The sequence below is a fragment of the Hibiscus syriacus genome, unplaced genomic scaffold, assembly GCF_006381635.1.
Source record: "Hibiscus syriacus cultivar Baekdansim isolate YM2019G1 unplaced genomic scaffold, ASM638163v2 tig00110610_pilon, whole genome shotgun sequence".
Taxonomy (NCBI): Eukaryota; Viridiplantae; Streptophyta; class Magnoliopsida; order Malvales; family Malvaceae; genus Hibiscus; species Hibiscus syriacus.
Genome location: NW_024062800.1, coordinates 4,158,737 through 4,170,930, shown reverse-complemented (window position 1 = coordinate 4,170,930; position 12,194 = coordinate 4,158,737). Strand labels below are relative to the sequence as shown.

Sequence of the window (12,194 nt, the reverse complement as noted above, 5' to 3'; positions counted from 1 at the left end):
TTACTCTCGGATATATTCCCCCGTTCCCTTCCAAACAAATCCCTAATTCCCTCTTTAATTTTGTCGTTTCTCTTTATCGACAATTCTCAGCTCTTCCTCCACTTTTAGAAAATTAGAGTTCAATTTTTTTGTTTAGATAATATAGTTTTTGGGTTTTATGTTTTCCCCTCATTGTACATTTCGGCTTTTGCATTTTTTTCAAGTCTTGGATTTAGATTTGTTTAATGTATTGCTTCAGTTATTTTATTTTCTGATTTCATTTAGATGAAACAACGAGTCATTATCGATTTAGAGTTTTCAATTTTTCTGTACTTTGTATGTTAATCAATCAATATGGATAATCTGCGTCGACCGTTTGATAGATCAAGGGGACCCGGTTTGAAAAAACAGCGTTTAACCGAAGACCACTCTCTGAACCCTAGCGGCCGGCCTTTTCCTCATCGGACGAACCCTGCTGGTCCGACATCTGCTTTAAGATTCCGGCCCAATGATTCGGAAACCGATGCCATGAGTCCTGGCGGCGGAGCTTATGAGCCACAACCAGTGTCACATCACCAGCAACAGCGGCAACATCAGGAGTTAGTTAGCCAGTACAAGACGTCCTTAGCGGAGCTGACTTTTAACTCGAAGCCGATTATAACTAACTTGACAATAATAGCAGGAGAGAATGTTCACTCGGCCAAGGCGATTGCCGCCACTGTCTGCGCCAACATTCTTGAGGTGAACTCAGTTGTAGCTGTGCCTTATGTCTTAAAACTTAAAAGTTTTTCCTTTTTCTTTGAAATTGATTTGTACAGGGAAATGAATTATTAAGTGTGCTTCTATACCGTGGGAAGAACACAAAAGAGAAAATATAAATTGGATTGTAAGTGGAAATTAGATTAATGGATTCCATGTAGTTTCTGTTTTATCAATGCCTGTCTTGATGTTGGTTTATTGAAATGCTTTCCAGAGATCCCTCATGGTCAAAATTAATATTTTCATAACAGATGATTAAATCACTGATGTTTCCAAGTGTTGTTTGTTCCTTTTTAGTGACAAGTGCAGTGTGTGAGATTGTAATGGTATGTTACTATTGCTAGTCTATGTGATTCCATATAAATTTTTCGTTTCCTTGTGTCCGTGGTAATCTCTCATGGATCTGATATTTTTCAAGTGTCCCTATACATGTAAACATCCAATTACTGGATTATAGAGATGATAACTTTACAGGCATTTTCTAGAATGGAATATGAAGAGAGCTGGTAGTTTGTGAGACTATTGATTTGGTGGAAAATGAATTGTATTGGATTTCGAATCTGAAAAAGCTACTTATACCCTTGCAGTTGGTTTTTTTTTGGACAGCAACATAGTTGTATGCTCAACTCTTTTTTCATCTCAACTTACTTTTCTTCTTAATCCAGCATAGCACTTACCAATTTACATGTATCATCTCTCACTAGCAATTTTTGTTATATTACTATAATGACATTTGGATTCTGAGATGAGGAAATAGAACTAGAAATGCTAAGGCCTTGTAAGTGTTTAAGTTGAGTTTTCTGTTACTTCCTGCCCTCTTGAGCTCGTGACTAGCAAATGGTAAAAATCAGCTTTCCAATTTCCAAGTTTACTTTAAAATGGTGCCTCAGATGTGAATTACTTGAACTTCAATGGATTTATATTCTCTGATGGAGCTTTCCATTTCACAGATAAGGCAAAGTCAGATTTCAGTGAAATGGAAGTGTAAAAATCTTACATTGCTGAGACTTTCTTCTCTTTTTTTTCTTTTTACTTTTCTTCGTTACTAGGAAAATGTTGCTTTTGGTTCATTTTTTTTTGTCTGCTTGTACTCTTCATTCCTCCTTTATCTCATTTTCTTTTCATTGCAACATTGCTGGTATTATGGATGTGGCTAGTATTTTGAGGAATGATTAGTTCAATAAAGCTTTTGGTATTTGGGTGCTGATTAAAAAATGATTTTGTAGGTTCCCAGTGACCAAAAACTGCCATTGCTCTATCTTTTGGACAGTATTGTAAAGAATATTGGGAGAGATTACATTAAACATTTCGCTGCCAGATTACCAGAGGTTAGGTTTCATTGTTTTTTTTGACTCCACGGTTGCTGAATGTGGCATATGACAATTGCTTGCAGTAAGCTAATGTTTGATTCTTTATTGTTGAAAAAACTGCAGAAGACTATGTATCAATGAAAAAACTATATCCTTTAATGAAACTTCCAGTCGCCACCTTATTTGCTCAGTAACTTGAACTCTTCCAAGTGCTGAAAACTTCTTTTTATGTTACTTTTGTGTTTGTATAGAATGAAGTTGATGCTCATGTTCAAGTGTATAATCCTTGCCATTTTGACTCTGGTTTTAGGTGTTCTGCAAAGCATATAGACAAGTTGATCCTCCTGTGCATCAGAGTATGCGGCATCTTTTTGGAACATGGAAAGGGGTATTCCCTCTTCAAACTCTCCAGGTGATTCAAAAGGAACTTGGATTTGCTCCCATGATAAATGGTTCATCTTCGGGAACGTCAACATCAAGGCCTGATCCACTTTCACAACATCCAGAACATAGCATTCATGTAAACCCAAAGTATCTAGAAAAACAGCAACTTCAACAGTCTAGCAGGGTAAATTCTTTAATAATCTTGTCCTCTTTTATGGAATCTTATTTGTTCAAGTTCTACTTTAAAGATTCAGTCAAGTGTTTTTCAGTATATTTCTGAAGCGTTTATGGTGGTTGGAGGTTTGCTTGATGATAAAGCGAGCTCTTTAAATGCTTGTACTCCATTATTTTATTCACTTTCCTTTTTAAAGATTCATATGCAAAATGCTAAATCCCTCTATACCATTCCTTTCTAGTCCTTTGTGGAATCATATCAGTGTCACCATTGCCAATTCTTTCGGCCCTTCGACTTTATTAATTTCATTCTGTGCTCTGTGATAGATTTAGTGCTTGTATTATACAGGATTTTCTATTTATTAAGTTTTATGTGATGAAGGCAAAAAGTACTGTCAATGATATTACTGGGACTTTGACCAACTCAAAGGAGGATTTTGAGAGGCCAAATAGAGCAGCCATTACAGCAGGACGGCCATGTGGAGATCCTTCTGTTAAAATGAATGTATGTGAGGTGTTTTGAAGTTGGTTTTAATATGTTTATTCTTATTTTCCTTTCTGCTGCTACTTTGCAGTTATCAGAACATTCAGTTTCTCATAAAGACCCATTTAACTAGGCTGTTTGAGATAAGAATATTATTTTTTCATTTTGTTGTTACGACTATGGTTCTGATCTTTCACAGACTTATGGTGTGGGTGTTGGGAAAACCAGTATTACTGAGGTTATTTCCAGCCAGAGGAATGGTTTCAATATTAAACATGGATCTCAAAATTACCCGGCATCCAAATCTGTGAATGCTGACCCTCGTTTATTGGCAAGACAGAACATTACTGGTAGAAGCAGTAATGTGATGCTCAGCAGCTGGAGAAACTCTGAGGAAGAAGAATTTATGTGGGAGATGCACTCTAGATTGTCTCAATATGATGCAGCCAACATCTCTAATAACTCGAGGAAAGATCATTGGATTCCTGATGTTTCGGAAAAGTCGGTAAGCTTTCAAGATTAGGGCTTTGAATTGAATTACATGATTTAACTGATTACGCTCTGAGAAATATCTTTTCTCAACTTGTAAAAATAAACTTCATGAAATTGTCTCTGAGTTAATATGTCAAAACATTTACAATATGCATGTTTATACTTCTGTTTTTTGGTACCCTATATGCATTTATACTTCTTATAGCTTGTATAAACTCAAGATTTACTGCAGTTTTCAATGTGCATATTAAGATGTAAATTATGCATTGTTGAAAAGTTCTGTTGTTTGGCTGAGGAACATTGTTTGGCTTATATTCACATACATACAGGGATTAAAAATCTGATTTCGCCCCCTAGAATTTTATTACTTCAAATTCACCCCCCTGAAATTTTAAGTTCAAGTTCACCCCCCCAACACCACATAAAATCCTGCATACATATATAAATGTATATGCATATATTTTTGGTTTCCTTGCATTTCTTTCTTCTGGGATTTCATTTTTTTTGGAATATTTGTAATTTCTTGTATTTCACTTTCAATGGCAGGATTTTGAAAGTTCGCTTTGCAAAGCACAAAGTATTCATGATGTTGGGTCCAGGTTTGACTGAGAAACATCTTCCGATTCGTTATCCACTGAGCAGAAGAACAAACCTTCCTATGAGCACCGGATTTCATCTGCATGGCCATTGCAGGTGTCACATAAAACAGATGGATTGCCTGCTTTTAGTTCCAGCCATTATGACAGCTATTCTGCCACTATTGGTGGGTTGCCTACTGCTGCAAGTTCTTCTCTGGCCAGGATTGAAATGCGACCCCAAATGGGTTCATCTCATTTTGGACAGCAGCGCTTTCAGTCCCTGGGAACTGCATCACCATCTGAACAGTCTCCTATGCGCCAGCATTCCCCATCACCTTCATTTCCAGCGCACCGGACACATCAAGAGTTACAGAATCTGGTTGAGCAAGAAGCTCATTCCCTCCCTCACTCTGATTCAAACTTATCCCAGTTTTCAGGAAAGTTGGATGTTGGGTCGCTTAAACATTCCCATCAGGTGTCATCTTCTTTGACTTCTCGATCTAGCCGCCATTATCCCCTTTCACAGCCACCAAAACCAGACCATGTTCAGGCCGAATCTTCTGGTCTGACTCAGAAACCGCTTCTGTCTCAGGTCTCTGAGGTAGGAGCAGCTTCAATATTCGGAAATGCAAGAGAGCATACCAATCCACTTGCTATTGGAACTCCAGAACCGTCTAGTACAAGTAGTCTATTGACTGCTGTAATGAAGAGTGGAATCCTCTCCAATACTTCCTTCATTGGCAGCCTTCCCAATAAGATTCTTCAAGATTTTGAGCACATGCCATCACAGCCTTCTCTTCCAAGCGGGTCTCCGCAAGCTACTTTTACTATGTCTGGTTCTGCATCTCATGATGCAATAGCAACTAGAATAAATAGTTCTCAGGGAAAAGCAGAACAGCTACCGCCTTCATCTCTTGTTAATAATGCCCCACTGCAAACTTCAGATGCAGAAAGCAAGGCTTCAAATCCAGTATCCGACCTTTTGAGCTCATTAGTTGCAAAAGGTTTAATATCTGCATCAAAGAAGGATGCTTTGTCTGTCCAATCTCTTCAAATTCCTACTCAAATGCAGAAGAGCCCGGAAAGGGAGAGACCAACTGAACCACTGAACAAGAGCTTGGAAACTTCTATCAGTAGCCCTTCGCCAGCTTATTCCATTCCTAGTTCATCTGATGCTCCTCCTCCTCGTTCCTCCACCGTGGACGAGGTATCATTTTCTGAACCTGCTACAAAAAATTCAGTTGCCTCGCATCAGTCCACCTCAATAGAAGTAGAAAACCTCATAGGACTGGAATTCAGGCCTGATGTAATCAGAGAACTTCATTCATCTGTGATCAGTGGACTGTTGGATAACCTACTGTATTGTTGCAGTTTATGTGGTCTTCGACTTAACCTTCAGGAACAGCTCAATAGACACTTACAGTGGCATGCCATGGAAAAGGTTGAGCCAAAAGGTTCTGATAGAGCACTGAGGGGATGGTATGCACAGTCAGATGACTGGATCTCTGGAAAGCCAGGGCAATTAGTATTTGAATCCACTGGATCAGTGAACCAGTCTGAAATGACAACAGATGAGACTAAGCTTATGGTTCCGGCAGATGAAAATCAATATGCATGCATGTTATGTGGTGAGCTATTTGAAGATTTCTTTAGCCAGGGGAGGGGTGAATGGATGTTTAAGGAAGCTGTATACTCGACTATCCCATCAAAGGATGGTGAGGGTGGAACTACTACATACGAGACTTCAGCCAAGGGCCCCATTGTGCATGCAAATTGTATGTCAGAGAGTCCAGTTCATGACCTGGGACTGGCTGGTGATATTAAAATGGTAAGCTCCTTTATCTTTGAATGTTTTTACCATACTTTCGAATCTCTGTTTGCATTTATTCTGCCAATGTTTTTCGTCACCTCATCATCATTGTCACTTCTTGTTAGGAAAAGGGAGAATAACGTGCTGAGGTGACAACTGAGCTGCAAGTCTCACTTCTTGTTAGGAAAAAGAAGTTAAGGTAAAAGAATGGAGCCAAGGATGGAGGTTTACTTTTTTCCCCCATAGCTTAAAGGTCTAATGAGTAATGACCCTATGTTTGCAAATTTTGCTTGCCTTTTTATTTCTCTTTTGCCCTTACTTTTCCAAGTTAATCACAGCATGATAGAAGTAAATATGAATACTGAATAGTTTTTGCCTTACCTTTCTTTATTAATGCGTTTTTAGTACGATGGTATATTTAGTTTTTCCACTTGGAGCAGATTTGGAATTTGATAACTGAGGAAGGTACTCGCTCACCCAGGCCATGTCAAAGATTATCTCATTCATGTATCATAGAAGGTAGGGATGGAGTCAAGATTGAACATCTAGATGAATTAAATTGCTCAACCTAAAATATATAAGGGCTTATTAAGTATTAAATTCAAAAATTTGAGGGGTAGCATTAGACTAAAAATGTTTGGGGGCACATGTCTTTCCCATCACTTTATTTCTATTTAAGAACTATTTTTGAATAATTTAGGGAAATTATAATATAGTATTTGTTTAAAATTTTTACACTACACTGTAGTAGTTCGAATGTGGATCTTTTAGAGAGAACAATATCTTCCCTTGTTTATGAGTTTTACAGAGGAGCAATTATATTCTTTTATTGTGTATTTTTACTGGTAATACACTAATTAATAAATGAGCGAAATTAGGATTATCTAAATACAAAGCCATTGGATGACACCTTTCTTAGAGCACGCTAGGGGTGTTACCGTTATATTTAACAGGTTAATTAATTGAATTGTTAATATTAAATGGTTTCGGTTAATTGAACTGTTAAAAATGGTGACGGTTAAGGTTACAAATTTTGTTAAATAGTTAATTGTTAATAGATTAAATTTATAATTATATTTTTACGTAAATAACTTAATATAATTTTTTATATATTTTTTATAAAATTTGTATAAAAGTAACTTAATATATATATTTTATTGTTTTTAATTTTTTATTTCTTTGAAAATATTGAAACATTCTTTTCGAATAATTATGTGTTTATTGTTATGTATTATAATATTGGGGATGTAGACGCTTACACAAATGTAAATATTTGTTAAGTGTTATACTTTTTTATTTTTATTCACTTACATCGATTTAAGTATTTGTTGAGGTTTACACTTTTTATTTCATTCATTTACACTTGTGTAAGTATGTATTAAGTGATATACTTAAGTCGGTGTAAGTACGTGTTAAGTGTCTCAGTTAATCGTTTCTTAATAGTTATGTTACAATTATAAAATTTTCATAACCATTATAACAGTTAATTAACTGTTTAGGCTAATTGGTACGGTTAATTGTCCATGAACAACGTTAGAGCACGTGATCTAACTAAGCTGGAAAGACCCACTGGCCACAAATGAATTTTCATTTTTTTTAATCTTTAAGAATTATAATTAAATTCCGTAAATGTGATAAATTAATATTTTAATTATAATTTATAGGTTAAATTAGATATTAAATTTTTAAAATGTGTCACGCTAATTTAGGAAAAAAATTAATAATATTAGATGATTATAAGATAATATTGATTCAAAAATATTTATAATTATTAGTAACACATGTACCATACAAAACATAATTACTTCTACCTAAAACTTTAAAAAATAATAATATTTCAAATGATCGTTAGGAATTTGAGACCTTCTAGTATAACGAATGTATCATATTCTGAAGAAAAGACAGAATTAGTAACTACAATTCAATTTTTAAAACCTAAATTATTAGTGACCATAGTTATAATTTGTCCTAATAATAATAATAGTCCTTAATTAATTCAATTAAAAGGAATATATACTTTTCTTAAAGCACGTTTTTTAACCCACCTATCCAAAAACCCTTTGCTTCTTTTATTCTACAACTCCTATTTTATTTTTATTTTTCATCGAAAAAAGTCTTTAGATTTCTTTTATTTTTTGGTTTAAAAAATGTTCCAGGTTTTGGCAATGAATACCAGCTGTTATGTGTGAAGCATAAGGTTTATATTTAAAAAGCAAGACCAATCCTGATACATGCATCACAAGGCTCACATCAAAGGAAGAAGTAATAACTCTTCCAAATGATTCACTCGTCCAAGCATTGGAAAAGAAGATCAGAACAGAAGCAGACTTACGACGACTTTTTGAATGGGATCCTGATCTTATTTAGTCAAGATGTCTTCTGGAGATACAACCGTCTGTCTCTTATCTTTCCAACGGTTCTTGAATCGCATCAATCCGATATCGAGAACTCAAGATATGGCTATTTTACTGAAGACGGTGCATGCAGAAAATCCTATACGGGATTAATACTGGATTTTGTAAATATTACGAATTTTTAATATTTTTATTGATTATTTGTAATATAACTTAATATAGGATGATGCATTATCTTTTAGGATTAGATTTATTATTTTATTAGGAATTAAGGTTGGGTTAAAAATATTATCTTTAGTTATTATTATTTTATTAGGAATTAGAGTTAATATATGTTTAGTTTATTATTATTTTATTCATTAGTTATTTAGGACCTTTAGAACTCAGCCCCTATATAAAGGAGGCTTCATTAAACTTTGTAATTCAAGATTTCTTTGATTAATAATACAACGAGAGTTCGTTTTTGCAAGTGTTGATCGCCTTGTGCCTTCGAAGCTTCTTCTTCTTGAGTTCTTTCAAGTTCTTGTGAGGGAGATTAATCTTCACACTCCAATTTTGCCTTTTCATTGCGACTAGGAGGGTTGGTTAGAGCCATATTATCGTGTTTGCCTTTTCATTGCGACTAGGAGGGCTCGATAGGACATTATCCATCAATTTTCCACATATCCATCCACACCATCAATCATCTTTACCGTTCACCTTCATAAGGGAGATCTTTTGATTTCTTGGTTATTTTATTTTATTTGCAATTCCTTTATCTTTTCTCTATCTTGTTTTAATCTTGTTTCTTACCTTGTTTCCAGCACTTAAAATAATAAACTCTAAGAACCCTACTTGCTACCGCCACCTTCCCCTATTCGTTCCCCATTGTTCTTCATTGAGTCTAGAGCTTTCTAGGTTTGATTATTCAATAAGAGAAACGTTCATCAATCTGCCACCGCTTCCCTATCAATTGATATCATATTTGGGCCGATTCTTGGAAAGAAGCAAGCAATCTTGTTTGTTCTTGCACACAAAACCGTCAAGGTATCCCAACGGAGCTAGTCCAGAAAAGATTCATCGTTTCAGGTTCTTTTTATTTAATTTTAATTTAAATTCAAATCCTTCTTGTTAGTTTGCTATTTTTTTTTATAAAAAAACAAAAAAAAAGGCAAATAAAAACAAAAAAGCCAAAATTTAAAAAAAAATTCAAACGAAGGTATTTAGGGCTGATTTTCTCTAGATATCATATTCATCATAATATAAATCTCCAGTCCGAAATTCACCCAAATAGGAGTTCATTAGAGCCTTCAAATACGTTCTTCAAGTTTCATCGGCAGATTCGGTCTAGGATCTTGTCGAATTTCTTGAAAACTATATAGGAGTAATTTCGTGGTGAAAATTTCTAGATTGCAACTTCATATATTGAAGATCATTTACAAAAAAAAATCAGAATATTTGGAGATCAAGAACACCTTCGAACAAAGTGATCAAGAAAAACAGATTGTTTGAGGACTCACCGTTCAACAGAGTCCACTGGATACTACTGAAGGTATTTGCTTCTGAAATTTTACAGGTGGTTTCTTGACGCATCGAAAGACATTCAAGAATTTTCCCAAAATATTTGGACATCGGTAACCACCTCAAAAACGTTGCTCAAGTTGATCCAGCGTTTTCCAGGTTTCTGGGTTTGTTCTTTTTTTTTCTTTGACTCTTAGTGCTTTAAGTTCTTTTTTTTTCTTTTTATTGTTCTTGTGCATTATCTAACACATTATCTTTCTCTTGTGTTAGTAGGACTAAATAGTTTGCATACTTCTTCATTCTTTGCATTCTCGTTCTCTTGGAGTCTAACCCTTGTTTGGCCTCTTAAAACTTTTAAGTTTTTTCTTATCGCCTTTGCTAGTAATCAAACTCCGATACGAATTGTGGAAGACTACTTGGTAAAGTGAGTTTTAAAGAGTAAAAGATCGGCTTACTTGCCTCTCGTTGTGTTACTTTCTTGGAGTGACTTGTGAGGTTTCTTGCTTTATTGAATTTTCTTCATTTTATTTTTATTTTACTTTAAAATTTTCTTTTGAGTGTTATGATTTCAGGATGGGCGACAATAACAACAAGACACTTACGCCTATCTTAGCCACACTTACCCGACTCACGACTCAAGTTGAAAGATTTGATGAAATCGTGAGAGAACGACAAAAACCACAACTTAATCTACCAAACCAGAATCCAAGACCAAATAATGCTGAACTTTTGGTACCCGGGCGAGAACAACCATGTTTTCAAGCACCCGAACTCTTTGCAAAACCAAAGTTCACGATCCCATCTTTCAAAGGAGATAATGATCCAGACATGTACATTGAATGGGAAGGAAAAGTTGATCTCATGTTCGCATACCATGACTGCCCCCAAGCTAAACAAGTTCACCTCATCACCACACAATTCGAAGAATATGCTCGAACTTGGTGGATGCAAACAAGGAAAAAGATCCAAAACTTCCAAATTCCAATAATCACTTCTTGGACCGACCTCAAACAAACCATGAGGAAGCAATTCCTACCGACACATTATACACGAGAAGTTAAACTACGACTAGACCGACTTCGACAAGGTAGAAGTTCAGTTGAAGAGTACTATAAGGAGATGCAGTCCTTACTCAATAGGGCTAACATAACTGAAAAAAAAAGAGTTCACCGTGTCAAGATTCATCGTCGGCTTAAACTCAAACATCATTGATCTTCTTGATCTACAAGGGTACGAAAACCTTGAAGACACACTAAAGAAAGCAATGACAATCGAAGCACAAATCCAAAGGAGATCTCGATTCAATGAACATTACCAAGGAACTTCATCATCTTACCAAGGTAATCCTTCAAATCCTTCCTCATCTTCTACTCCATCTTCGCTAAAAAAGTCAAGAGATGACTACCCTGACAAGGAGAAAGAACGACCAGCAAAGAATGACATACTTCCAGTCCCTAAAGATCAAATGATAATTTATGAGGAGGTACGAAAAGCAAAAAAAGAAAAAGTTGAGAAAGAGGCAAAAGTAAAAGAGGTCACTAGTTATAAAAGCCAAAAGAATAATGACCCATGGGAGGTGAGTGAACCTAAATGTGAGAAGAAAAGAGTGACTCAAAATCTATGTGTGAGAACAAAACAATTGAGAGAGAACCTTCTTTACAAATAACCTTGCATCCTTGTTCGCTTTAGGGAATCAATTGTTTCGATTTCTAACATTAACAAGGATTTTCCTAGTGTGTTTTCATCTCTTTTACAGGATTTTCGAGAAGTGTTAGGTGATCTACCTAACGAACTACCACTGAAAAGAGGAAAACAATGCCAAACCAATCTAATTCAAGGTTCCATCATACCTCGTCAAACATACAATCTCGAAGAAACCAAAGAGTTGGATTTGTTACAAAAAGGCTACATCCAGGAAAGCCTTAGTCGTGATGCCATCTTAATGATGAAACATGATTTGAACAACTCTACAGGCTTTATAGTTCGTGCACAGGAAATCCATGTAAATGATGAAATAGTAAAAGCAACACGAGACTGGCCCACACCATCTTCCATAGCCAAGAGTTGTCAAATAATATTAGGTGACCCTCCTGACGGGTTACCACCTGAAAGCCCTAATCACTATTCCATATCAATGAAGAGTAACGATTTACGGGAGTCCAAAGGAAAGTATTTTATTACTCATTGTAATGACATTGTAACATATTTCTTGTCCTTCTTACAAGGTAAGGCTCGTGAAGTTGTCATCCATACTAAACACAACTCCTTTAAGTGCGTAGCTGACCGAGGTAAGCAAAACACATTAGATGATGCACTACCACAAAGGTATACTCTTAAGCATGCTACTATTCCAAGAATTGAACATATAAA

The 12,194-nt window shown here is 35.6% G+C and overlaps 1 pseudogene; it reads left to right on the top strand.

The window, feature by feature from the left end:
* Positions 1-6,371, top strand: LOC120135453 (annotated as a pseudogene).
* Positions 6,372-12,194: the final 5,823 nt, after the last annotated feature.